The sequence below is a fragment of the Tamandua tetradactyla genome, chromosome 4 (assembly GCF_023851605.1).
Source record: "Tamandua tetradactyla isolate mTamTet1 chromosome 4, mTamTet1.pri, whole genome shotgun sequence".
NCBI classification, from domain to species: domain Eukaryota; kingdom Metazoa; phylum Chordata; class Mammalia; order Pilosa; family Myrmecophagidae; genus Tamandua; species Tamandua tetradactyla.
This window is the reverse complement of record NC_135330.1, coordinates 129,225,324-129,251,070: the sequence shown is the minus strand read 5'-3', so window position 1 is coordinate 129,251,070 and position 25,747 is coordinate 129,225,324. Positions and strand designations below refer to the sequence as shown.

General features: G+C 33.1%; 1 long non-coding RNA gene across 2 annotated transcripts; it reads left to right on the top strand.

Annotated features, from left to right (window-relative positions):
- Nucleotides 1–3,537: 3,537 nt before the first annotated feature.
- Nucleotides 3,538–24,891, top strand: LOC143679350 (uncharacterized). Of its 2 annotated transcripts, XR_013173676.1 has the most exons (4): nucleotides 3,538–3,955; nucleotides 15,715–15,847; nucleotides 24,102–24,296; nucleotides 24,804–24,891. It is a non-coding gene; the product is annotated as an uncharacterized LOC143679350 (long non-coding RNA). The 2 variants fall into 2 exon arrangements; XR_013173675.1 differs by lacking the exons at nucleotides 24,102–24,296; nucleotides 24,804–24,891 and adding an exon at nucleotides 20,795–24,047.
- Nucleotides 24,892–25,747: the final 856 nt, after the last annotated feature.

Below are 25,747 nucleotides of genomic sequence, written 5' to 3'. Positions count from 1 at the left end.
TACCCCATAATTGCATGTTAAGTCTTTTCCTTCTAGCCTTCCTCTCTTTTTATCTTTTTTTTTTTTTCTTTGTAACTTTGGGTTACAAAGCAGTCATTCATAAAAACACAATCCTCATACAGCACCATATTATTAAGATCTTTAATTGGAGTAGAACATTTGTTACAATTAATTGAAGCACATTTTTATAACTGTACTATTAACTGCAGTCCATGATTTCATTTAGAGTCCACTGTTTGTGTTAGGCAATTCCATAAACCTTTTTTAAAATCTTTATTCTAGTACAATATATACTAACTAAACTTTCCATTTTTAAACACATTCAAATATATAATTCACTGGTGTTAATTATATTCTCAGTGTTGTGGTACCATTACCACCATCTGGTACCCAAACTTCTGCATTGTTCCAAATAGCAGCTCTGTGCGTTATATGCCTTAACTCTCTTTGGTATATTCTTGTCAGTTTCATTGAGATACATACAATAAACTGCATATTTGAAGTTTGCAATTTATAATTTTTTTTATATATGAAATATCACTATAATCATGAGAATGAAAATATATGTCAAATAAACTCAGTAGACAATACTAAAAGTAATTATACTCGATTAATATAGTAATATTGTCACAAAGGAGTATATGATGAAATTCATATTTGCTTAGTTTTTAATCTATTCTCGAATATTTATATAAATATATATATATATCATACACACACATACACACACATACACTCTCATACAAACATACATACTTCCCAGCTGTTTGAAGTTGCTATAAATGCTGTTGTATCATGTTGAATAGATTTCCCCATAAACAGTGTTAGACATCAGAGAAATTTAAATCTCAAAAATAAGAAGACTTCTGATAGATATTTTGGGGCTGATATAGTAAGTTAATCATGAATTCATCCTCAGGAGTTTTTCCATTTTTAAGGCTGCTGCTGTCTTATTATAACTGGCTGCGGCTCAAGGCAAGACGTTTGGAAAAGAGGGAGTGGCATCAAATCCACCAGCCCACTTTTCTTCATGACTCGCTGGCTAGGTCTGGGCCTCAGGATCACCTCTAACTGGAAGAAGCATGAAATGGTGCATCCCTGCGGAAGGGAAAAAGACTGCTATGGTTGACTTAGACCAACAATGATGCTGCAATTGCCTAGGACCAGGGCGCAATGCCACAATTAAAAGGTACTGGATCTCCTAATATGAAACAAGGGAAATACATATTAGGGGTAAAATTAGCATGTATGTCACAGTTATGCTGTATCTTATTACATGAAATATAAGATTAATGAAAAGATTAGGGCAGATGAGTATTTAAAATGAAGTCTGACTTATTTGTATAGAGCCACCACTTTTAACAACTACTGAGGATGAAGAAACATGACACTCACATAAAGGTACAAGAAATCACTTGAGATTAAAAGGAATTTTAAAGCAAAAAAGAACGATATTTATAGAAAAAATGAAATTAAAATTTAGAAAATGAAATTTTATGATGTATTGAGGAAAATGTGAAAGTGGCATATATTGATGGAAACTAAATAAAATATCACATATTTTTAAAATGTTAAAAACAATAAAAATATATCATATTTTTCTTAAAATGGGTCCCCACAATTATAGATATAGAAAATTATAGATATAAAAAAGTGACATTTTCCATTATTAGAACAATACCATTTTGGAGACAAAGACAAAATAATAAACCAGCCACGTTACTTCTAAAATAGTTAAGTAAAAGTAAACAAATAAGTAAAACTAAAGAAAAAGAGTACCAACCTATGCTATTTACTTAATTCCATCCAGTAGACTTTTAAAAGCTATCTAGTTTATATTATGTCAAAAATAAGGTGCTTTTTCATTATTTATTCTTTGGCATTTTCTATTAAGAAAACTTTGTCATCTGCAAGCAATGACACTTTTATTTCCTCCTTTCCAATATGTGTACCTTTTATTTCTTTTTGTACCTTATTGCATTGGTTAGAACTTCCAGTACAATGGAGAATAGGAGTGGCAGAGTAGGGTCATCCCTAAATTGGCAATTTGATAATTTTCAAAAGAAAGTCTATTCCACAGCAGTTATTTAAAGAACTGGCAAAATAAGTAAATAATAGCTATTACACTTTCTTAGCTGCCAAAGCAAATTCCATGCAACTGATAAACAGCAGGAATTTTTTGGCTCACAGTTTGAGGCTAGGACAACTATTAAAATCGAAATTCTTTTAATATTTTTTACTAGTGTTTTATTGATATAAAATATTCTTCTCGGCGGGCGATAGTGGTGCAGTGGCAGAGCTCTCTCTTGCCATGCTGGAGACCCGGTTCCGTTCCCGGTGCCTGTCCATGCCAAAAAAAAAAAAAAAAAAAAATTCTTCTGAGGGTAATTTTTCCTGTTTCTGGGAATAGAATAAATTACAAGTTTGGCTGATAAGGGAATATGGGGTGATGTAGCCCAGAAAATGTTTTCTTAAATTTAACCAATTCCTATGGGTGTGAACTCTTGCAAATAGGACCTTTTGATGAGCTTACTTCAGGTAAGGTGTGGTCCACCTTACAGGATGGATATCAATATTATTACTGAAGGCTTTATGGGGTACATCACAGAGAGAGAAAGCCTGAGGGACTGCCAGAAACTGAATGTCAACAGAACCTAGAAGAGAAGGTGGAAGCCAGGAGAGGCGGCATGTGCACTGCCATGAAAATGAATAGCTAAGGATCAAAGATCACTGGCAGCCAGCTCCATAATGCCACAATTTTCTGGGACAAAGCATCACGATCTATTGATCTATCAATCTAATATGTCTTTATATATATATATATATATAGGATATGTATATGTGTGTATATATATATGTATGTGAATATATGTGTATGTATATAATGATAACATGGTCATAGATGTCAGAAAGCTTTGTATTTATACAGGGAAGCATTTTTAAGTTAACAAAGTAAAAATAATAATAAAAATATAAAAAAGGAAAAACAAAATAAAAGGATGTACATAAAGAAAAACAATAAATAACTAAGTCTGAAGTAATACAAGGTATAACAAACTTTAACCTAATGCATGTCTTATTACATCCATTAAAAATAATGGTGGATATGTCTCTTATTTTTTTAAAAAACAGACACAAAGCACAAGCCTTTTCTATCATAGAGCTGTGCCAATTGGCTTATAGTTTTATAACATTTCATCGAGACTTTCAAAGAAGATTATGAATGATATTCTCATTTATACTCACACTACAACACACATAGAATAATTATATAAAAGATGGGTTAAAATCCCCACTATATGATCATCTCCAAGAATGAGAAATTTAGCCAAAACACAAAAAGTAAAAGAAATAGAAATGCCTATTCTATGTCCGTCTCAACATCATATATTGGTGGCAGATAACTTGTTTCCTAGGCTTCACAGGGGAATTCACAACAGAATTTGGCCCCAGAATGGAGATACCCATAACTGATTATGATGCAACTTTGTATTTAATATTGTCATTGAAATTACTTAAGGCTTTTGGAATCTTGGGATGGAATGAATGGAACCTGCATGTGGGGAGGGCATGTCTTTTATGGCTTCAAAGGGCAGACTTATGGAGATTGAATCATGTCCCTGACAAAAGGCATGTTCAGGACCCACTCTCTTATCCATTCTGTGGATGTGAATTTGTTTGTAAATAGCTCCATTGAAGATGTTATTAGTTAGGTGTGCCCAGACTGAAGTTGAGCTGTAATCCAAAGGCTTAAGTCCTTATAAGGAATGGAATGTGGACACAGAGAGAGAAGTCATGGGGAGTAGACAGAAGTAAAAGGAATCCAGGAAAGAAAGGAGAAGTTGCCACATAATTGCATTGCCATATGACAGAAAAGTCATCGAATACCAAAGATTGCCAGCAAGATAGAAGATACTCACCCAGGAAAGGAGCAAACCTTCTAGCCTCTGAAAAAGTAAGCCAGTAAATTCTTGATATTGAACCATCCCATTGCAAGTTATTTGTTTTATCAGTCAGGAAACTAAAATGTTATGTCATATGAAACAGAGGGAAAAAATACCAAATTAAGTTAGATTTTTAAAGGCAATTTTATAAGAATATATAGATGTGTTTTAAAATTACTTTTAGTAACAAAACAAAGAAGTGGAAAAGGATAGCCTGTTTTAATGTAGGCAGGAAAAAATGCAGTTATAAAAATAAATTAAATACACCAATATTTAATATATCAATAATTACAAATTATAAATAGACAAAACTCACCTAGACCAAACTCATATTGTCAGCTATATGCTCTCTACAATACACCATTATAAAACCAAATCACATAAAGAGTTTGTTTGAATAAAGTAACATATGCTCACACATACCATCCTGCAGAAATACTGTAATATTTTTTTATAGCTCTCCTGTTAGGCTGAGACCGAAAAATTGAAAGAAATATTTCTCAGTCTCTTTTATAGTGAGGCTCCCACGTGAGGTTTATGTTCTGCCAGAGCAGGCACTTACATGAAATTTAGCTTTTCAAGTGAGTTCATGCAGATCCTGGTAAGATGCAGTGCTTTAGAAATGATCACAAGAATCATAGTAGCTGGGAAATCACAAGGAAGTTAACATTGTGGGAGGTAGTTTCCTCAGTCCATCATTTCTAATTATTCAAAGACAATTGTTTTGAAGGTAACTGTTCTGGCAGGTGTGTCTGACAGTTTAGTCTAAAATCTCATTCTATTGCTTTCCATATTCATCTGTTAATATTCATACCCTTCAATAAATACTTATTTGCTTGAAATAACTATCATGTATTCTGCTGTATGCAACTCATGCCCAAATACTAACTTACCATATATTTAAAAAATCAGAATATTTTAATATAAAAGATGCCAATTTAAGTTTAAGAAAATATAATTTTTATTTAATACCCAAGAGATTTCACAAACTATATTAACCAAAAAGAGATTTTAAGAATTTTGCAACATAAACCAAAAGCATCCTTCTACGTGAGTAAATTTAATTATAAAATGAATTATAATATAAAATAATCTATTCAAAAGGACACCTAAATATAAGATATCTAGGTTAAAATATAATAGACTACTTCAAAGAAATTAATAGTAAAAACCTGAAATAATGATAATATATGCTATGTTGCCAGATTGAAAGACACCACCATAATAATGTACTGTTTCTCAAAGGTTTTTGAAAATTCAATACAACTTCTTTAAAAATTCCCAACATTATTTTTACTTTTTAAAATGACTTCAAGAAGTGGATCCCAAAATTCACAGCAAAGTTCAAAAGTTAAAAATGGGTAAGGTTAACACTTCAAATGTAAACAAGTTCTTGCCCAAACAACTACAAAAGTATTAATCTTTTACAAAGAGTCAGGAATTAGAGGGGCACGGGGGAAACTCCTTTTGTGTACTATGGACTGTGTTTAAGAAGAAGCTCTCACCAGTAGCAATACTAAGGGTAAATAATTGGTAGATGGGGAAGGACAAGAGTTAAAGGGAGGTATGGAGCATCTATTTGGTGAGGGTGTGTTTAATACTTATTTTTCTCTTCGGATCAATGGAAATTATATAAATGACACTGTGCATTATTGTACAATTAAATGAGGATAATATGAGACATGGATTATTGACTTTAGACATTATACCTGATGCCCAGTGGATGGAGCTGGCTGAAGAATACATTCACTGAGAAGTAGAAGAGCGAACTGTGCTGTATACATATGGTGGAATATGCTGCGGCTACAAAAAGGAACCAAGTTGTGAGGCATACAATGAAGTGAATGAATCTTGGGGACATTATGTAGAGCAAAATAAGCTGGGAACAAGGGAACAAATATTGTATGTTCTTTTTTCAAAAATACCTATACGAAAACTGGGGCCTAGATTGTAAACTCTTATAGCAGTCACATTTAGTCCAGAGTTGTTAAGATTATTTCTAGAGATGTTGATATGCTGCACTATATATGCATAACCTGGCCACTCCCTGGAAGTTTGGCTAACTGTGTGACACCTAAGAATCAGAGTTGGAGTTCTGCAGTTACATATTACAGCTGTTAAAGGAATTGAAAAAGAGATCAAACTTCAGTTAGAGATAAGAACAACAACCAATCAGATTGGGACTAAGCTGAACCAGAATTGGGAAAAGGAAAGCTTTGTCCCTATTTTAGAACTTCACCTACTGTATAAGAACAAAGAAAGAGAGATTTATTTGGTCCCAAACCTAATTTTTCTGTAGCACATAATCTAACTTAACCTGTATGAACATCTCATTTAAATAATCTCAACACGTGGAGCCCCAAATGGGAACAGTGGCTTATAATTCTGAATAGCTTAATATAATACCCAGATACATCACAGAGTATGTTGGGCAATTAATTAAAAAGCATTGGCAAAGTCCCTTGAGGACAGGAGAAAAAAAATATGGAACTATAAAGCTTTACTACCAGGGAACTCCCTTGATACTGTCTCAAATATTAGGACTGCCCAAGTCAATAAGCCAAGCCTCTAATCTTGAGGCTTGCTTTTGTAAAACTTATTTCTGTACTAGAGAACTTAAGCCTACCTATAATTATGCCTAAGGGTTTTTCCAGAAAACCTCTTTGTTACTTAGATGTGACCTCTTTCTCTCTAAACCAAACTATACAAGAAAGATCATTACCCTTTCCCTCAACGTGGGACATAATATCCAGGAGTGAAAGTCTCCCTGGCAATGTTGGACATGACTCCCAGGGATGAGCTTGGTCCCAGCATCATGGGATCTACATGTCTTCTTGGCCAAAAGGAGGAAAAGAAATGTAACAAAATAAGGTATCAGTGCCTGAGAGAGTTCAAATAGAGTCAAGAGGCTGCACTGGAGGCTATTTCTACCCAAGTTTTAGCTAGATTTGCCAAACTCCAACCCAGATCATTCCTATTAATCTTAAAGAACACCTACGGCTCTATAAGAGATTCTGCAAAAGTTTCACATAGTGAGATTACTTTCTAGAAACTTAAAACCTCCAGATGAGTTCCTATACCAGATAAGTCTTGAAACCCAGAGGGGTCAAACTGTCTAAGAATATTGACTATTCCATCCCACTGTCCTATATTTTGGACTCCCTTTTCCAACATGAAAGCATTAGAAAAGGCAGTACCCAAATACCCCTAAAGATTGGGAGAAAGACCAAAGAGGAAGGAAGAATTATAATAAAGACAGGATTTAACAAATGAGTTTGCTGAATTATTATATTGATATTTCCTTCAGTCCCAGTGTCTTGGAGCAGCTAGAAGGAAAAACCTAAAACTGTGGAATTGTAACCCATACCAAACTCTGAAATCTCCCTACAACTAATTGTGGAGACGTGCCTTGAAATTTATTATGTGTGTGTATTTCACAAAAAAGAAAAAAAGTCAATTGTGATAATAAATTTATGGAAAATTTAAAAAGCACATGAAAATATGCTTAACTTCATTAGCTATTAGAGAAATGCAAATCAAAAGCCACAGTGAGATACCATCTTCACTTACTATAAGGGCCAACATAAAAAAAAAAGTAGAGAACTACAAGTACTGGAGAAGATGTGCAGAAATAGGTACACTTATTCACTGTTGGTGGGAATGTAGAATTGTGCAGCCCCTCTGGAAGGTAGTGTGGCAGTTCAAGAGGAAGCTGAATATATGGTTTCTATATCATCCCGCAGTCCCATTACTAGGTATATGCTTGGATGAATTGTAAGCAAGAACACAAATAAGCCTCCTCACACTAGTGTTTATGGCAACATTATTCTTGTTTGTCAATGGATGTATCTGTATAAAGTTTCTGTTGATTGATGAGCAGATGGATGAGCTGTGACGTTCATGAGCAGTTTTGAAAAAGTGTTGGAAGCCAAGCTGCATTTGGTTGAGGCTCAAAGAAGGCAAGGCAAGGAAGTGGAAGGGGTAAGTATAGGGCTCTCTTAACAAACAGCAGTGAAGAGATAAAGGATCAGAGAGTGGTAATTTGAGAGAAAGGAAAGAAAATAAAATTGTGAATGGCCAATAGAGTTGGTTGCATAATGTTGAACCACAGGTTTGGTCCATGTATTAGCTAGGGTTCTCTAGAGAAACAGAATCAGCAGGAAATATCCATAGATACAAAATTTATAAAAGTGTCTCACATAACAGTGGGAATGTAGAGTTTGAGGTCTATAAGGCAGACTGTAAACTGATAACTGCAATGAAGTTCCTCAATGAACTCTCAGGAGAGGCTGGCTGGACAACTCTGATGGAAGGTCTTAATGAACTCCACAGGACAGGCTTGCCGGCTGAAGCAGGAAGAGAGACTGTCTCTTCTGAATCCTCCTTAAAAGCCTCCAGTGATTAGATTAAGTATTATTCATTGCAGAAGACACTCCCCTCTACAAATGTAATCAGCTGTGGATCAAGCTAATGTAATCATTAAGTCCATGAACTGTCCTCACAGCAGCAGACAAGCCAAGACTTGCCTAACCAGACAAACGGGCACCATCACCTGGCCAAACTGACACATGCACCTGACCATAACCGTCCATATGTTCACATATCCTACCCACTCTAATAAGCCAGCTCTGCTTCTAGGGTTTATTACGGGCCATCATGGACACACAGATATTAAGATTAGGTACCCTTCTTTACCTGCTGGGTCTTCTTTCCTTGAGAGGGGCTACTCAAAAGTGTTTCCCAAGACTAGCAAGAATCTATCCGAAGGTGCTTCTTCCTAAAAAACTGCTGAGAAAGTAGAAATCTTAAACCTAGATTGATTCTGCTACTGTACTTCCTGTTCCCTAAGTAAACAAACTAAAATGGACAGACTTTATTTACAGTGCACCAAAAGTGTGAAAACTATTTTTGATATGACATTTGGGATTATAAACATATAAAAAAAATCTGCTGTTCTTTAGGTATAATAAGGCCCTTCCTACCACTAATGTGTTAATAGATACTCCACACTTCATTGAAAATCCTGTAGAACAATCAGCAGGTCATTAGGTCACACCTTTAAGTAGAAGTCTCCAAACTTTATGGAAGAATCAGCTTTAATAGAAATAAAAACTCCCTTGACCTGTCTGGAGTAAAGCATCCCAGATACATGGCAGTGTACTAAAACACTGCAAGGAGGAAATACAATGTTAACAAATATGATTAATCATTACCTCCAGAAACTTTCATTTTGTTGCTTTTTTTAACATTTACTACTCTTGTGTTTTTAAAGCGTTATTATATTAAAACATTATTATAAAAATAGGCTCATTTTTAAATTTTATACCTTTCTGAATTGGTTTAATTTTTATCATATATATATATATCACTGAAATATATTTATGAAATTAAGCAGTCACATAAAAGTTCTTACAATGTATGGCTAAAGTAGAAACCAAGAAACAAAATTACATATTCAGCATTTTTGCATTGTTAAAATACAATAATAGGGTGGTGCGATGGTGGTTTAGTGGCAGAATTTTTGCCTATCATGCTGGAGACCAAGGTTTGATTTCCAGTACCTGCACATGCAAAACAAAACAAAACAAAATACAATTATGGTTAGGAACAAAGATCAGAAAAATACCTCAAAACAATGCTAAAAATAGGTTTTTTAAGACTATGTGATTCATATTTAACTTTTAACTTTTTTCATATTTTCATAATAATTTTAATTATCACATACTACTTTTATGGGACAAAAAAGTGAAAAGACAGAGAAATATCAATGACCTTATATTACAAAAGAAAGGAAGAAAGAAAACTGATAGAGTTACTCCTAATTCCTCCAGTTCAACATTGACTCCAGAATCTGTTTAAGGCTCATATCAATAAATTCAGTCTAATCATATTTTATGTCCCTTTCATTATTATGCCACATCCTTAATATCATCCCTATATGAATATTACTCTTATTTTTGTCTCTATAAATTGAAAAAAAATCATGAAGTTCTGCTATAGTTCATCTTCTCGTAGGTCGTACTTTATATCTCATATTTTGGGGCCTGATACGACTTCAGTCAACTCATACGTCTAGAAGCAAAGTAGTGTGGTATGGGTGGCAGGGGATTCCATTACAAATATGTCTGGCAAACCAGGGTTAATCTCAGAAGGAAGTAGAAGGACTAGCAAAGAAGAGTCAGAATAATTCAGGTATTCAGTGTTCCCATCTTCATCAAGATCTCTCCATATGTCTCCATTTCAATTTTCCCTATCTCATTCCTTCTCAATCAATGTCCTTACTTTAAAAGCAGGCACACTGTAACACTGGGAATTTGATTTGCATTATAATTCAGCTACTGGCAAGATGAGACTCTGTCTAGGGAAAACCCAAACCCCAAAAAGTAATGGGGTAATGCTGGAAAGAGAGAGCTAGCAAAGGGAGACTGTTTCTGTGTGTAATTTCACCCAAGTCTCTGTGTGACCACTAAGCAGTGCATATATGGGACACACACAAAGTAGCTTGCAGCTTAGGCTAGATGTATTGAATTGATATTTGAGCTGCAAACCATTACAGATGGAAATGAGATTTCAGTTCAGGTTTAGCTACAATAATTGTCTGCTAAAATAGACCTCGACAGTTAAGATCCAACAGAAAAAGTTGTAAATTATATTTCCCATTTTCACAATGAAAAAGCTTAACAAACAGAAAATCAATGACTTTTTTAGACCCATCAGAAAATTGAGGTCACAGGGCACCCCAAAATTTGGAGAGCAAAATGAAGATGGACAGCCATGCCAAAATCAGCTTATCGGAACAGAGGCTGCTGGAGCCATAAACTGTGAAGAACACTTAAATGGTAATTTTGATGAATTGCTGGAGGCTGAGTATGAACTAGCTTGAGAGTTTTGTGGTTGCGACTCCAGAAGCTCCACCACTTTCTCACAGTGATGATCAAAGAAATATCTTCTGATGTTTCTGACAGTGGGGGAGGATGGTTAACCATTTTAAATCAGCTTTCTCCATAACAAGGTGTTTTGTGGAAAATTATATTGCCAGTGTCTTTTCTGACTTGGGGAAAACACACAGTTCAGGCACTCAGATCAGCTAAAAACTAGGATGTAATTATTAGATTTTAGAATGCATGCCTACATCAACACCTTACCACCACCACATTAACAAATCTTCAATGAAAATATAACATTATATAGCATTATAACAGTGGAACTACACAAAATAAACTCTATTTCAGAAGGAGCTCTTAGGAAAATCCAAAAACAATAGGCTAGAACAAAAAGGATGCTTGAAGTAAATGAAAGCTCTAGCAACTAAACACAGCCCATCTCCCATGCAAACTAAAATAAAACTTATCAATAAAAGCCAAACTACCTCAGTTACTGAGGTACTCAGTACTATCCTCAGTTACTACTACTAAGTACATGATGTTTGACTTTAACGAAAAAAACTACAAGGCCATCTAAAAAACAAGGAGATAAAAGCTCTATGAAAATTCATAGAACAAGAGTGTTATATGGCATCAGAACTAGAGTTTTATATGGCACAGATTTCTGAAGTATCGGATAGGATAATTTTTTAGAAACTAGGATCAATATGTTAAGGGCTCTTAGGGAATAGTGGACAACATGCAATAAAAGATGGGTAGTGTAAGCAGAGATAAGGAAACTAAGAATATATCAAAGGGGAAAATTAAAAATAAAAAAAAGCAATATAAAATAAAGAATGCTTTTGGTGATCTTATCAGTAGAAAGAACATAGCCAAGGAAAAAATCAGTGAACTTGAAGATACATCAATAGAGACTTCACCAACTGAAAGACAATGAAAGAAAAAGAAATGGAACAGGATATCCCAAAAAGTATGAGAAAAATTTCAAAAGGTGTAACATGTAACATGCATAATGGAACATCAGAAAGAGAAGAAAGAGAGAAGTGAGTAGAAGAAATATCAGAAGCAAAAATAACTGTGTTTTCCAAAATGAATGACAGACACCAAACCATATATTCAGGAGGCTCACAAAAAATAATCTATATAACAATATGCACATAGGTATACAATATACAAATTGCTGAAAACCAAAGACAGAGAGAAAGTTTTGAAAAAAACAGAGGGAAAAACCATCTTAAATATATGAAGGAATGAGGGTAAGAAAAATATCAATCTTCTCTTCAGAAACTATGCAAGCTAAAAGAGTAGAGTGAAATATTTAAAATGTTTCAAGAAAAAAAAAGAAAAGACACCACGCTAAACTCTGTGACCAGTGAAACTGTTCTTCAAAAGTGAAGATGAAATAAAATTTTTCTCAAAGAAAATTCGAGGGATTTTATTGTCTGAAGATCAGCTTTCTAAAATATATTAAAGAAATTCTTCAGAAAGTAGGAAAATATAGAGATCAGAATGCATGTATCTACATAAAGAAAGAAAGGAAAAATAAACAATAAATGTAAAATAAAATCTTTTATTCATCTTATTATTCATTGATCAAATAGATAAATTTGACAAATAATGATAGCAGCAGTGCTTTGGGTGAGTATAGTATGTGCTTAGTGAAATGCTAGGAGGAATGAGAAAAGTAATTGAGAAATTCTGTTATAAGCTATTTGCACTTCCCGTGAAGCAGGATATTGTTATGTGAAAGTAGACTTGGATCAGTTGTAAATGTAAATGGAAAACTCTAGGACAAACTGTTTAAAAATTAGAAAGTATGTACTACTATATACTAAGAAACTAGAGACTATTGAATCATATAAAACACTCAATTAAAATCAGAGAAGAGAAAAAAAAGAGTGGAAGATAAAATAACAAAGAACAAGTACAATAAATAGATAATAGGAACATGGCAGATATTAATGTAACTATGTTAATCACTGTAAATGTGAATGGTTTAAATACAACAATTAAAAGAATCTGGGGAAATAATTAGAGAGTATTGAGAGAAATTGAAACTCAAATACATTGGTGGGAATGCAAAATGTTGCAGCCACTGTGGAAAGCAATGTGATAGTTTTTCAAGTTAAATACAGAATTATCATTTAGACCCAGAAGTCCCACAAATATATATATATCAATAAAACATTATATTATATATTGTTTTATTTATATTAAATAAATATACTTATTATATATTGTTTTATTATATATAAACATAATATATATTATATATAATACATATGAATATTGTATTATATATATTAATATAATATATATTGTGTATAATATATATTGTGTGTGTATATATATATATATATATATACCCAAAGTGAAGGCAGGATTGCAAAGAGACACTTGTATGTCAACGTTTATGGCAGCATTATTAACAATAGCCAAAAGCTGAAAACAACACAAAAGACCATCAACAAATAAATGGATAAATAAGATGCGGTAAACATACACAATTAAATATTGCTTGGCCATAAGAAAAAATGAAGTCTCAATACATGCTGCAACATAGAAGAACCTTGAAAACATTGTGTTCAGTGAACCAAGCAAGACACACAGACAATTATTGATGTTATCACATATAACAGATGACTAGAAATAGCAAATTCACAGAAATAGAAAGCAGATTAGAGGATTATGAAGGGGAAAGGGGAGTTTAATCTGTAAAAAGAAAGTAATAGAAATCAAAAGCTGCTAAACATATCACATAAAAAGAAAATACTGAAAACAACCAGAGAGAAAAATTACTGTCTATATACAGAAGAACTGCAATCTGAATATTTACCAATTTCTCATCAGAAACTCTAGAGGACAGCATACAATGGGATGACATCTTTAAAGTTAAGTATAAAGTATATGTCTGCAGATATCAGTAATAAGCTTCTTGAATGCCAAAACCTTTTTCTGTAGCAAACGAAATGAAAAACGGTAGTCCTTAATACAAACATATAGTTAATAATAGCAAATGTTAATAAAATAAGCACAGCAATAAAAGGAAAATCACTAAAATAAAAATGAAAAGCCAACTAATTGCTGTCTATATGAAATGTAATTTAAATACAAAGACAGATAGGTTGCTAATGAATGAATGGAAAAAAAGATACATAATTTAAATAGTAAGCAATTAAAATGTTGTTGTGGCTATGTTTTTATCATATAAAATAGAATTCTAAGCAAAGATTATTATAGAAATAAAGAGGAACATTCCATAATGAAGAAAGGGTGGAGTCATAACAGTCATATATGTGTATATGCCTAATAGAGACTCAAACTACATAAAGGAAAATTTACAGTAGCAAAGAGAAAGCTAGACTTCAGCAATCATTGTGGATTTTATTCTCTTCTCTCAAAAATCAATACAATAATTTGAACATTATATCATCTACTATTACCATTTATATAAAGAATGAAAAAACTAGGTGATTTATTATTTCATTTAAAAACAGCATATCTGTACATGTTAAAATCAGTACTATATATTCATGAAAATTACTGTAGTATTCCAAAGTGAATTTTTTTAACTAATATTATTTTTACATTTTCCCAAATCTCTTTAACATTTAATTTAATAAAAGACAGATGGACTGTCATATCAGCTTCTGCCTTTATTATGTTAGAAAACGCTTTTTTGCCGGTTGTATATTAAGACAATCTTGCCTCACAATATCTATGAACCTTTAACATGGGGGAGAATTTTCATAACCATTGCAGTAAAAGGCAGGTATACTTTTTTGATCCTATATCAAAATTTGATGGGTTAGTATCTAAAAGCTCAATTTTAATGTGAAATATGAAGCCATATTTGTGAACTTTTCATTCTCATACTAAAATCCCTCCGCCTCTCTTGCACATTGGATGGATCTTTGCAGGGTTCTTGGTAGTCTAGGTCACATTTTGAAAGTCAGTGAACTAGGCCAGCAAATAGGTAGGTTATCTAAATAGTACAATCAGCTACTGTGATTAAGTTAATATTTACAGAGCACTACACCAACAACTCATGAATTTACAATTTGAATCATGGCCTTGAGAAATGAGGAAAACCTCAATAACTGAAGTGGAAAGATGGACAAACTTAAGTACATTGAGATTTCAAAATAAAAAATGAGACCCGTGGAAACGGGATATGTATGTTGGAGGGTCATCACCTAATATTCCCATTAGCTAAGCAAGAAAATCTGTCCTTGATGGCCTTCCACTTAAAAGTCTGAGTGATTTGGCCCTTTTCTCCTTCCCAACATTATCCTCTACTATTTATGCGTCCTCTAATCTAATTAACATTAGACTTCATTTGAGCTTTAGATAAGATTTCTCAGCTGGTAAGTTTTTTAACGAGTAACTCTGTCTTCTCACATTCTTTCCTTTCCCCATCACACACTACCCATGTACAGGCTCTCATGGCTTGTTCAAGGTATTGAACCTCATTTGATTTTACTAAGGATACCCCCCTGCCCCACAGTCAACCCTCTTCTTGGTGCTTTATCAAACCACTACATTGGTATTAATTTTATAGCTTTTTAATATCATTTGATTAATTCTTTTTTTTAAATATTTAATCCACCCATTCAAATACATTTAATTATTTATATCTATCTCATTTTCTCAACTAGAATATAAACCCATTCTGGTCAGGAATTGTTGATTATTTACTTTGTTCTCTCTTTTACTCTCATTTTGTTACCCTGCCTCCTAAGTAGACTGAAAACACATTTGGTGAAGGTAGTGGTTTTCTATTGCGCCATAAAAAAATTATCAGAAACTTAGGGGCTTAAAACAATGTACAATCATTGTCTCTTGGTCAGGAATTCAGACTCATCTGAACCAAATCCTCTGTTTAGGGTCCCACAGGCTGCAACCAAGGTGTCTACTGCGGCTGTGATCCCAGCTAAGGTCCCCTTTCAAGCTCACGTGATTGTCTGCAGAATGGATTTCTTTGTGGCCAGAGAATTTACAGCAGCTTACTTCATCAAGGTCAGCAGAAAAAAAAGTCTCTGACTTCCATCTCAAACCTTTTTAATCTCTTTTATAGGGCTGGCTCTTCTTAGCCAGGCTCACCCAGGATAGCCTCCCTTTTGATTAACTTAAATTTACTTGATTAGGTGCCTTACTTGATCTGTAAAATCTCTTCTTCTTTGCCATATAATGTAATAAAAATATGAGCATGGTAGCCCATATCATTTGTCATATACCATCGAAGAGAAGAAAGTTAGAGCTCTTGCCCACACTGAAGGCGAGTGTGCTGTACAAGAGTGTGAGTCATTAGGGTCACCTTAGAATTTTACCTATTAGTGCTAAATAATAATACTTTATATGTGCATAATGCAGTAAATAGCTCAATGACTCCATTGATGTGGATGCATACATTATGTCCTTTTAATGTAATAAATTTGCAATTACATTAAGAAATTTGCAACTCTACGTGAGTATTCTCAAAGCACTCTGTACGTGTCTCTGTCATAGCACCATAGACCTGATAATTGTGGTTATTTTCCAACATTACCTAGTTTCTTAAAATCTTGAAAATTGTCTTTAATGAATCTTTAGCTTTCAGTGCCTAAAAATATATCTGGCTTATAATAAGACAGCAATTATAAATTAATAGATTAATATGCAAAGGATATGTAAAACATTAGGAATTATCTTTGGAGGGAAATGGCCAATGAGTTACCAATAGATGATGAAATGTTTCTGCATTAAAAAATATCCAAAATTCTAAATTTCTTAGACAGTATAGAATTTATGTGGACTGGAGTCAGAGGCCATTTCTACATGCAGTTTAATTTCTGTTCCTCGGAAATCTTTGTTGAAATCCTAGTAAGGTATTGGAAAAACAAATACTACTATGCTTTTAATTAAAATGCCATTTTATAATTTCTATGGAAACAGGAAGAAATAAACATACCACAAAGCAATTTTCCTACAGGCCTAATGAGTTTATGGTTCAAGGAATTTTATAGCCAAGAGTTTCTGATTCTGATTTACAGGAATAGTCTATGCTTAATGGTCTAACAAATTCTTTAAAAGCTTGTTTTCTTGACTTCAGCATACAAATAGCAAATAAAAACAAAACTCAGAGCAGAAAACATCAGCTTTTTCTCTTTACTGTGGCTGGCAGATAATAATTGGCCTAAGCCCAATTCATAGAATGTTAATGTAACATTTAAATGGCACATTGGTGCACCCTTCCATGGGAGAAAATTATTGCTTGTTCTCTCCTCTTGTGAATGTCTTCTTTTCATATTATAAAATAACTAATGGCAAAAATAAGAATAACAAAGAAAAGTGGGTTACATTTTTCATAATAGATTTTATTTTTCCATAAATTGTATATTTCAAATAAAAGCAGACTAGTCTCATAGAATACTCTTTAAGATCCTGCCTTTGGGTGAATTACATTATATAATTTGCTATAAAATTTAGATATGATGTTTAATTACCATATCAAATTCTATTTCAAATAATGCATATACTTATTAAAAGAGTAATATGGTACTACCTAAAAGCTGTTATTTGCTATTACTTGATCAAATAAACAAACACTTGGAGCATTTTATTTTTTAACAATTATATTTGTATGAAACTGTTGTAAATAGAGCTATGTGAAATAATATATTCATCCAGGCAAAGAAAGTACCCTGAAAACAGTTTTCCCATTTCAATTAAAGGAAAAAACTTGTAAAAATTCATATTTAATTTTTTTCTGCACAAACAGAACAAATAGTAATAAATGGAAAGAGTGGAGTGTTGCAGCTAACAGCAGGGGATTTGGGTTTAGCCTACCCAACCTGACCCCTTCATATCGTTACTAGTAATATAACTTTGAATCTATGATGTAAACATTCCTTGCCTTGGCTCCTTCATTTGTAAGATGGAGATGATAAAAGCAGCTACCTCAGAGAATTGTTGCGAATGTTAAATGAGTAAAAGCACAGAGAACAGTGTCTATCATACACTCCATTTAAACATTGCAAATGTTGTTATTGTCATGTCTCTCATTTAGAGTGTTTCATAAGTGTAGACAGAGTTGCTATCTTTTTTTTTAAATAAAAACTTTGAAATGCAGTTATCCTGCACATCAATGAAGTCACTATGTAGTGATGCTTTGCACAGTAATACACAGATCAATAATAAAATATTAGCATTCATTTCTCTCTAACCCTTTTCAGTAAATCTTTATGCCTGAATTGTAGTAAGTCATGTACTTTGCAGACCAAGACAACGAGGCTAAGAGATGTTTTAAAGTCACACGAGTTAAGTGACAAAAGTGAGACTAATTCTGGTTTCCAAATCCAAATTTTATACTACTCATTCTAATTGAAATATGTAAATATACTAATAAAAACTGCCATATGTTACATTTTTCCATCTCATTGATTTAGTAATGAGGCATGTTCCTTTTATTTTTCTATAACATGGATCTAATTTTTAGGAATATTTTAATACAAAATTAAGAAGACAGTTGATTTCTCAGGTAACCCAGAAGTCAAAATGGAGGGGGGAAAGTTATATATTAAACTCAGATTTTGAATTGAATATATTTAATTGAATGGAACATATTCTATCCTCCCACACATATAATGAAACAGAAGATTATATTAACAGACCTCACCACAGAGACCTGAAAACGAATGGCCATCATAAGTTGCTTAACTTCACATTATTATAATTTACGAGCTCTAAATTGGGAGTGAACAGTAAATAAGAAAAGAAAAAAATAAAAACTTCGACTAGAAGGTTAAGCTTAAAATTGATAAGAAGTTTGAGGATATTGCCAAAGGTAAGAAAATATATTAATCAATATTGCGAGCAACAGAAACACACTTTTGTTATGTATGTAACTCCTTGCTCATGGTGACTCATGGGAGTTCATTCTCTGCTTATTCATAAAGAATTACCATTGGCTTTGCATTATGAAAGTATAAAAAGAGCACATTCTTATATGATATGGAAATACCTGGTAATCATTCTTATGGTTCTCTAGGAATGGAATGTAAATATTTTTCTGCTGAGAATACTTAACACTTTATGAACAATCATATTGCATTAACTTTGGTTTTTCTGTTTTATGACATTTAATTCAACTACTGTGGAACTAGACTTCATAAATATACCTGATATGGAATGAATGAGGGTGAAGGCTAAGGTTGGAGTATTTTCTTTTTAAGCATACAACTCTACCAAAAACTGTTCGTTTATATAGAGAGAATAGTTTCATTTTTAATATAAGCACTAGGTTCTACTACTATTATCTAAAGTTTTAACTCTTTTCAATAAGGACTAAGAATCATATCTATATGTGTATTATTAATTTATCATGAATAAAACTCTAAGTTACATAGGAAAAAATCGCCACACTTTTTATATATCATTATTTCCTAGGTTGGTGGGCAGGTACAGTCATGACAAAAATGAAAATTGAAAAAAAATTATATATATATATATCTCACTTTAACAGCTGGAACCAGATTTTCTCTTACAAAGCAATTGAACTCTGTTTTAAAAACATCTTACTAACATTTGAAACAAAAAATCAAGGTATGGGTATGAGGTTTACCAACTAACAATAATGGGAAGAATGTTGAGTTCTGTAACCCTTTCCAAATGAGAAGAAAGTAAATTGTGTTTGCACCTGAGAGATGGGGAGATATCAAGGGAAAGAGTCAAAGACTGGATGAAATACAGAAGAGTCAGCAAGGTGGCAAAATCTTAAGAATCTCCTGAGATAAAGTGTTGGTGGTAATATCTCCTCAGTAGGATGTCTTTATTCCTCTCTCCATTCACAACCAGCTTTAGTGTTAATTTTATACTTATCTCCTTTTCCTCACTCCCTCTCACTTTGTAAACTACAGAAATTTGACCTTCAGTCTGGTTACACATAAATAGTTCTCACTGAATTTAGTAACAGCTACATGTGCTTATGATGCATCATCCAAATCAGGGCACTCTTGAAAGCAGAAGGGAAATGAATGCGGATAATGCAAGGGAATAAGCACAAAATAGGATTTTCCTAATTAAACATGAATGCTTGGTCATTTTTAACGGGAATTTTTCATTCTTCACATTATTTTATGGCAAGGCAGCATTTAATACTAACGAAAACTCCCTTCTTGAAACCTTCCTTGCCCAAACATGCACTTCTCCCTTACTGTTCTTTCCACTACTCTAGATTTCAGTCATCTTTATAGGCTGAGCTATTACTTCATCAGGTATATTATATCCAAGTACAGTCCATACCTATTCCTACCCCATGCCATGAATAACACAGTCTTTTCATTCTGATGGTGAAAAGTGGTCATGTGGCTCCCTTTAATGTCAGAAACTGTGATTGCGGTTCAGCACTGTGTTAAGATGCGGCATAATTTTTTTTTTTTTTTACATGGACAGGCACCGGGAATCGAACCCGGGTCCTCGGGCATGGCAGGCAAGCACTCTTACCTGCTGAGCCACCGTGGCCCGCCCAGGGCATAACCTTTTTTATTATCCATTTATATACGATTTTCACGTAAGAGACAGTAACTTCTATTGTCATAAGCTGTAAATTATAGTAGAAAAGCACATACCACTTAAGAAGAAAAGAAATTTCATTTTCCTCATGAGATTTTCTAAAACTAAAAATTAACATTTCATAATTAATTGTGGAGGTGGGAAGTTACATAGCATAGAATAAAGAATAAAAACTGATATGTTCGCAGCTTGCTATCACAAATTATAGCTGATAAATAAACTGCTTTGATAAGTAAAACAACCAGAGACCAACAGGTTGTATAAGAAAAAAACAAATATATGGAAGTCTTTTGTCCATTATATGTCATATGGTAACCCTAAGGTCACCAAATTCTGAAAAAAGAAAAAAAAGAATTTTACAGGGCCCAATTCCCACATTCACGTTATAACTTTCCTCTCTTCTTTGTCTTACAGCAGCTCCTTTCCATGCTCGGCCTGGATGCTGCCCTGATTCATGAATCAAGAACTGCCCTAATAAATTTATAAAGACAATATCTTATCTAATAGTACTTTAACAGTGTCAGAAATGGGACCCAAAGGAGAACCCCAATAGTCAATGAAAGCAGAAAGAAGACCAGGCTTATCTGCTAAAACTTTTGTCCTCTCTACTTGCTCTCAATGCCCAAAAGTTGACAAATAAGTTCCTCTCCATGTATAACATCTGCAAATTGTTTTGAGTTCTCTGAATTTAATGACCAGAATAAGTCTGGGGATCAGATTAAGGGTCTGCTTAGAGTCTGGATAACACAAGTCAAACCATGAAGATTTGAAAAAGGAAATAACATGTATTCTTCTCTATTGAAAAATTCAGAATCTGGGGTTTCCCCCACTGATGTCAACTGGGCACATTTTCAAAAACTATGTTTTTTTCTGAACTTGTCTGTTTTACCAAAATGGCCCAGCTTCATTAAGGATAATTTTGAATTGTTGTAGCACCAATGCTATAGTTTTAGTTTAGATACAAGTTTTCCTTCAGAGAACATTAGGAAAATAACTGATCGCTAATTTTTCAAAAGTAATGGGATACATATTTGGATTGGTATTCAGAGGCTTCAAAAAGAATTAGTGATTCAAAAATACTCTCACTAAAATACTCCCTTAAAATAGTCAATAAAAATAACTTAAGAAAGGAGAAGTCCATGAGGAGTCAAATCCATTAACTTGACTCCAATTGTGCTTCAACTCCTTTCTCTTTATCCTCCTTTGCCTAATTACTCCGGAAGCATTAATTGTCTTTTTCATTTACCCTTTTACTGGAAATATAAGGAAGAAAAGGTTAAAAGCAGATAAAAAAGGAAAGAATTCTGATCCAACACTATTGCTCCCTCAGCTTCTGTTTACCCAGTCCTTCCCCATAGCTGTCCTAAATGGTTCTTCCTGACCCACTATGAGAAAATGATCTAGTCCAGGCTTTTTTAGAGATTAAGCCTTTTACTGAGACTAGCATGCATAGAAATTAAACCTTGGACTTGAACTGAATTAAGAGCTTTAATTAAAGATTTTCTCAAACAAGACCAGCAAGTATTATAGAAGAATTTGAATCTTTGGCTGCATATAATCCCAGTTTATTTGACCTATAGCACCTTGTACACATGTTGGTCTGAAGCTCAGAAGCTAAATTCTGGAAGGCAAAAGCTTAATGGACTGACCTGGAAAGGGCCCTACAGGATTCCTCTTTCCATTATAAAGCTGATGATCAAATAGGTTCAAGAAATAGGTCAAAACTTCCACAAGATTGTACATCTGTGTAATGAAAATCTAAAAAGTCTTTTCCATAAATATCCACGGAAAAGTTTTAGTCCTCATACTAAGCAATTAACCTCAACTTGTTCCATCTGCTAAGATCAAATTCTGATGAAAATATGAGTGGGACAAGGGCAAAAAAGCAAGCTATTTTATATAAACCATTGAATTTTGTGGGTTTTTTTGTTTTCCAATTTCTGTGTTTTGAAGTCTGATTTACGGATGTAAAATTTTAAATTGTGGCTTTAACCTCTCTATTTGTCTTTATGTATGGTATATATATATATATTTTTCCTATCTCCAGATGTAATTTCCAAGTTAACTCCTTAAAAGAGCTGTAGAATTCTATTCAAATTGGCTTAAAGATAAATAAGTTCTAATATATAAATTAATTCTCCTAATGTCCCAGAACTTAAGGAAATAGATTTTCTACTATTTCCAGTGGGAAACAAAAAGAATTATTGATAGGACTAAATGCATTTTAAAAAATTCAAGTACAGATAATTTAGGTAAACCTCTGGCAAACAGACTTCATTTAAAATTGTTAAACAGCTATGTCTTCTGAGTTATCAATGTTAAGTACAATATAAGCATATTGTCATATGTTACTTGGATGTGCTCTTCCTTAAATTTATATAGCTTTACTGATCAAATAGGCTAGCATTATATCTGCTAGATATATAAATTGGTGAAAAATGTAAATTTGTGTTTAACCAAATTGAGTTGTTATTTTGATAAGTTGCATTTCAAGAGTAATTGTTTTATAGGATGTTGGTTTGAAGACAGTTTCCAATATCTTTTTGGTAACTTAAATATGTAAGATATACAAGATGTGTTTTTGTTAAGGAGAAAGAGAGCAGATTTGTCTTATGATAAATTAACTGATTGTTACAGAAAGGAAGATGAGAATGTGTATGACAAAACCTAAAGGCATTTAGAAAGTTATAGAAGGTTTGTGGAAAAGGAATTTTATTTGGGGTGGTTAAGATTGCCTAAGATTTGATAAGTTTATAAGATTTTTTAAGAGTGTTCTTATCAGACAATAGCTTAACCCAAAATTAGAATTTGTTTTTTTCTGCTTAAAATGAAAATACTTTTCTTGGATTATTGGTTTAGTATGAAGTTGTAAAAAGTTTTTTTTTTTTTTTTAACCACCTGAGTAATCTGCCTAGAAGCCTAGAAGGAAAAGGTTCTATATCTTATCAGAACAATCTCCTGTGCTCTATATTGATCTTATCATTCTTCATCTTTTTAAAGAACAAGTCTTTTCACTTTTAAAAGATCTATTTTTTGCTTTTATTTTTTTCAATCACGTTAATTCCTCTATTTATTTTTTAAATCTTTTTCGTCACTTTGGTTTTATAGAGAACCAAATATTGTTTCACAGTGATCCCAATTCTATTTAACAAATGTTCCGACATGACAGTTTTTGACATTTCGCCTTCCCAAAATCAAATCCTAAATAATGTCTCCTGGATTGTAAACAGTCTTTGAGATTTTTCCAGATGCCCTCTGGAAAAATCACCAAGATTTCTCTCTCATCATGTAAAAATAGGTGCTAAAAATAGGTTTATTTGCTATGTTGCATGTTGCATGAAAAGTGTTGTCAAATTAAAAAGGATTTTCTTAATGTTCTGCAAGTTAAATTCATATGGATAAAATGTTAACATAAATATTTCAGAAATTATGTGAGGTTCCTACAGATTTGACAATGTCTTCACTGCCCAGGAGACGTCCTAGTAATGTTGCGCTTGACGTTAGACAACAGTAGTAGATTATTTGTCATGGTTTTAGTTATTCTTAAAAAAATGCTTTACTAAGTTTCACTTTTATAAAACAGTAATAATTTAATCATGACCTTTTAAGTCTTTTGCCATCTACAGACAGTTTTTTTTTTCTGTATGCGATATGGCATTATTTTTCCATTACTGCAGCACCGTTTGTTGATTTTGTTTTTTATTTTTTGTTTTTTGGGAAGTGCATGGACCAGGAATCAAATCCTGGTCTCTCACATAGCAGGAGAAAATTCTACCACGGAAATATCCTTGCACCCCCTACAGAAAGTTTTTATTCTGATGCTTCCTTGAAAACATGTGCAATTTGCTAAAGGCCAGAGTGCTTCAATTTCAACAAAAAGAACTGTCTGAAAGACCCATGGAAACAACTATGCCAGGTACTCTGGGGCACAGGATTCTAATGACATTGCTTGCATAACCTTGAAACTATACCACTGTACTGAGTCAAGATCTCCAGAGGTCTAGTGAAGAAGTCTATGGGTTCATGAGATTGCTAACATAAGATCAAGTAAAACAAGCAATTATCTAAGACTGAAGGGACTGATTAAGAATGATTATAATTTTCCTTGGAATATTGCTTATATTTTAATGTTCCATTTCATAAATTCAAGGAAGCCTTTTGTTTTCCCTTAAGATACCTAGAAAGATAGAATGTACTAATGGTATTCTTAATAGAAAACTTTCAGAATTGGTGAAACAACAGCATTGTCTTGGCCTCAGTTATTGTATTCATTTTAACGATAATATGAATTGAATTTATAAGACAGGCATGAAAAAAATGCAGGATTCCCATAAAACCATCCCACCAAAACACCTTGCATTAGTTCAGAACATTTGTTATTATATAAAAAAAGTTATAGCACTTTTTTTTTTTTTTTTTGCAGGGGTGGGCACCAGGAGTCAAACCCAGGTCTCCGGCATGAAAGTCAGGAAATCTGCCGCTGAGCCACTATTGCACCATGCTATAACACTTTTTAAAGAATAAATTATACTATTTTAACAGGTACATTTGTTACAATTGATGAGAGATTAAATGGTTTGTCATCCATTATTTCCACTACATGTATATTTTCCCATATATTATTACACCTTGTATTAGAATCGTTCACTTGTTATAATTCATGAAAGAATATTCTTATACGTGTACTACAAACTATAGTCCATTATCTACAATAGGATTTACTATCCATTTCCAAACCTTTAACATCAGTCTAACTGGAAATTCTGTACAAGTTAAACATCAATTCCCCATTCTCTAACCCCAATCTATCTCTTGGTAACCTATATTCTAGATTTTAACTCTATGAGTTTCCTTATAATTCACATAATGAATTCATGTAATTTCCATATAATTCATATAATGAACTATAATTCCTTATAGTTCATAATAGTGGGAGCATGCAGTATTTGTCTTTTTGCATCTGGTTTATTTCAATTAACATAATGTCCTCAAGGTTCATCAATGTCCCATGCAACGGGACTTCGTTCCTTTTTATTGCAAATATTACAAAATACTTGCAAATCAAATCTAACAGCACATTAAAAGAATTACACACTACAATGATGTGAGTTTTATCCCAGGTATACAAGAGTAGTTCAACACCAAAAAATCACTTAGTGTTATACACCAACCTCATTAACGTAACAAAATGAAAAACCACATGATCATCTCAATTGATACAGAAAGAGATTTGACAAAATCAAGCATCCTTTCTTGATAAAATCTCTTTAAAAAATAGGAATGGAAGGAAACTTCCCTAATGTGATAAAGGGCATATATGAACCACACCTTTTCAGAAACACAAATTGATGCCCTATGAGATCATGA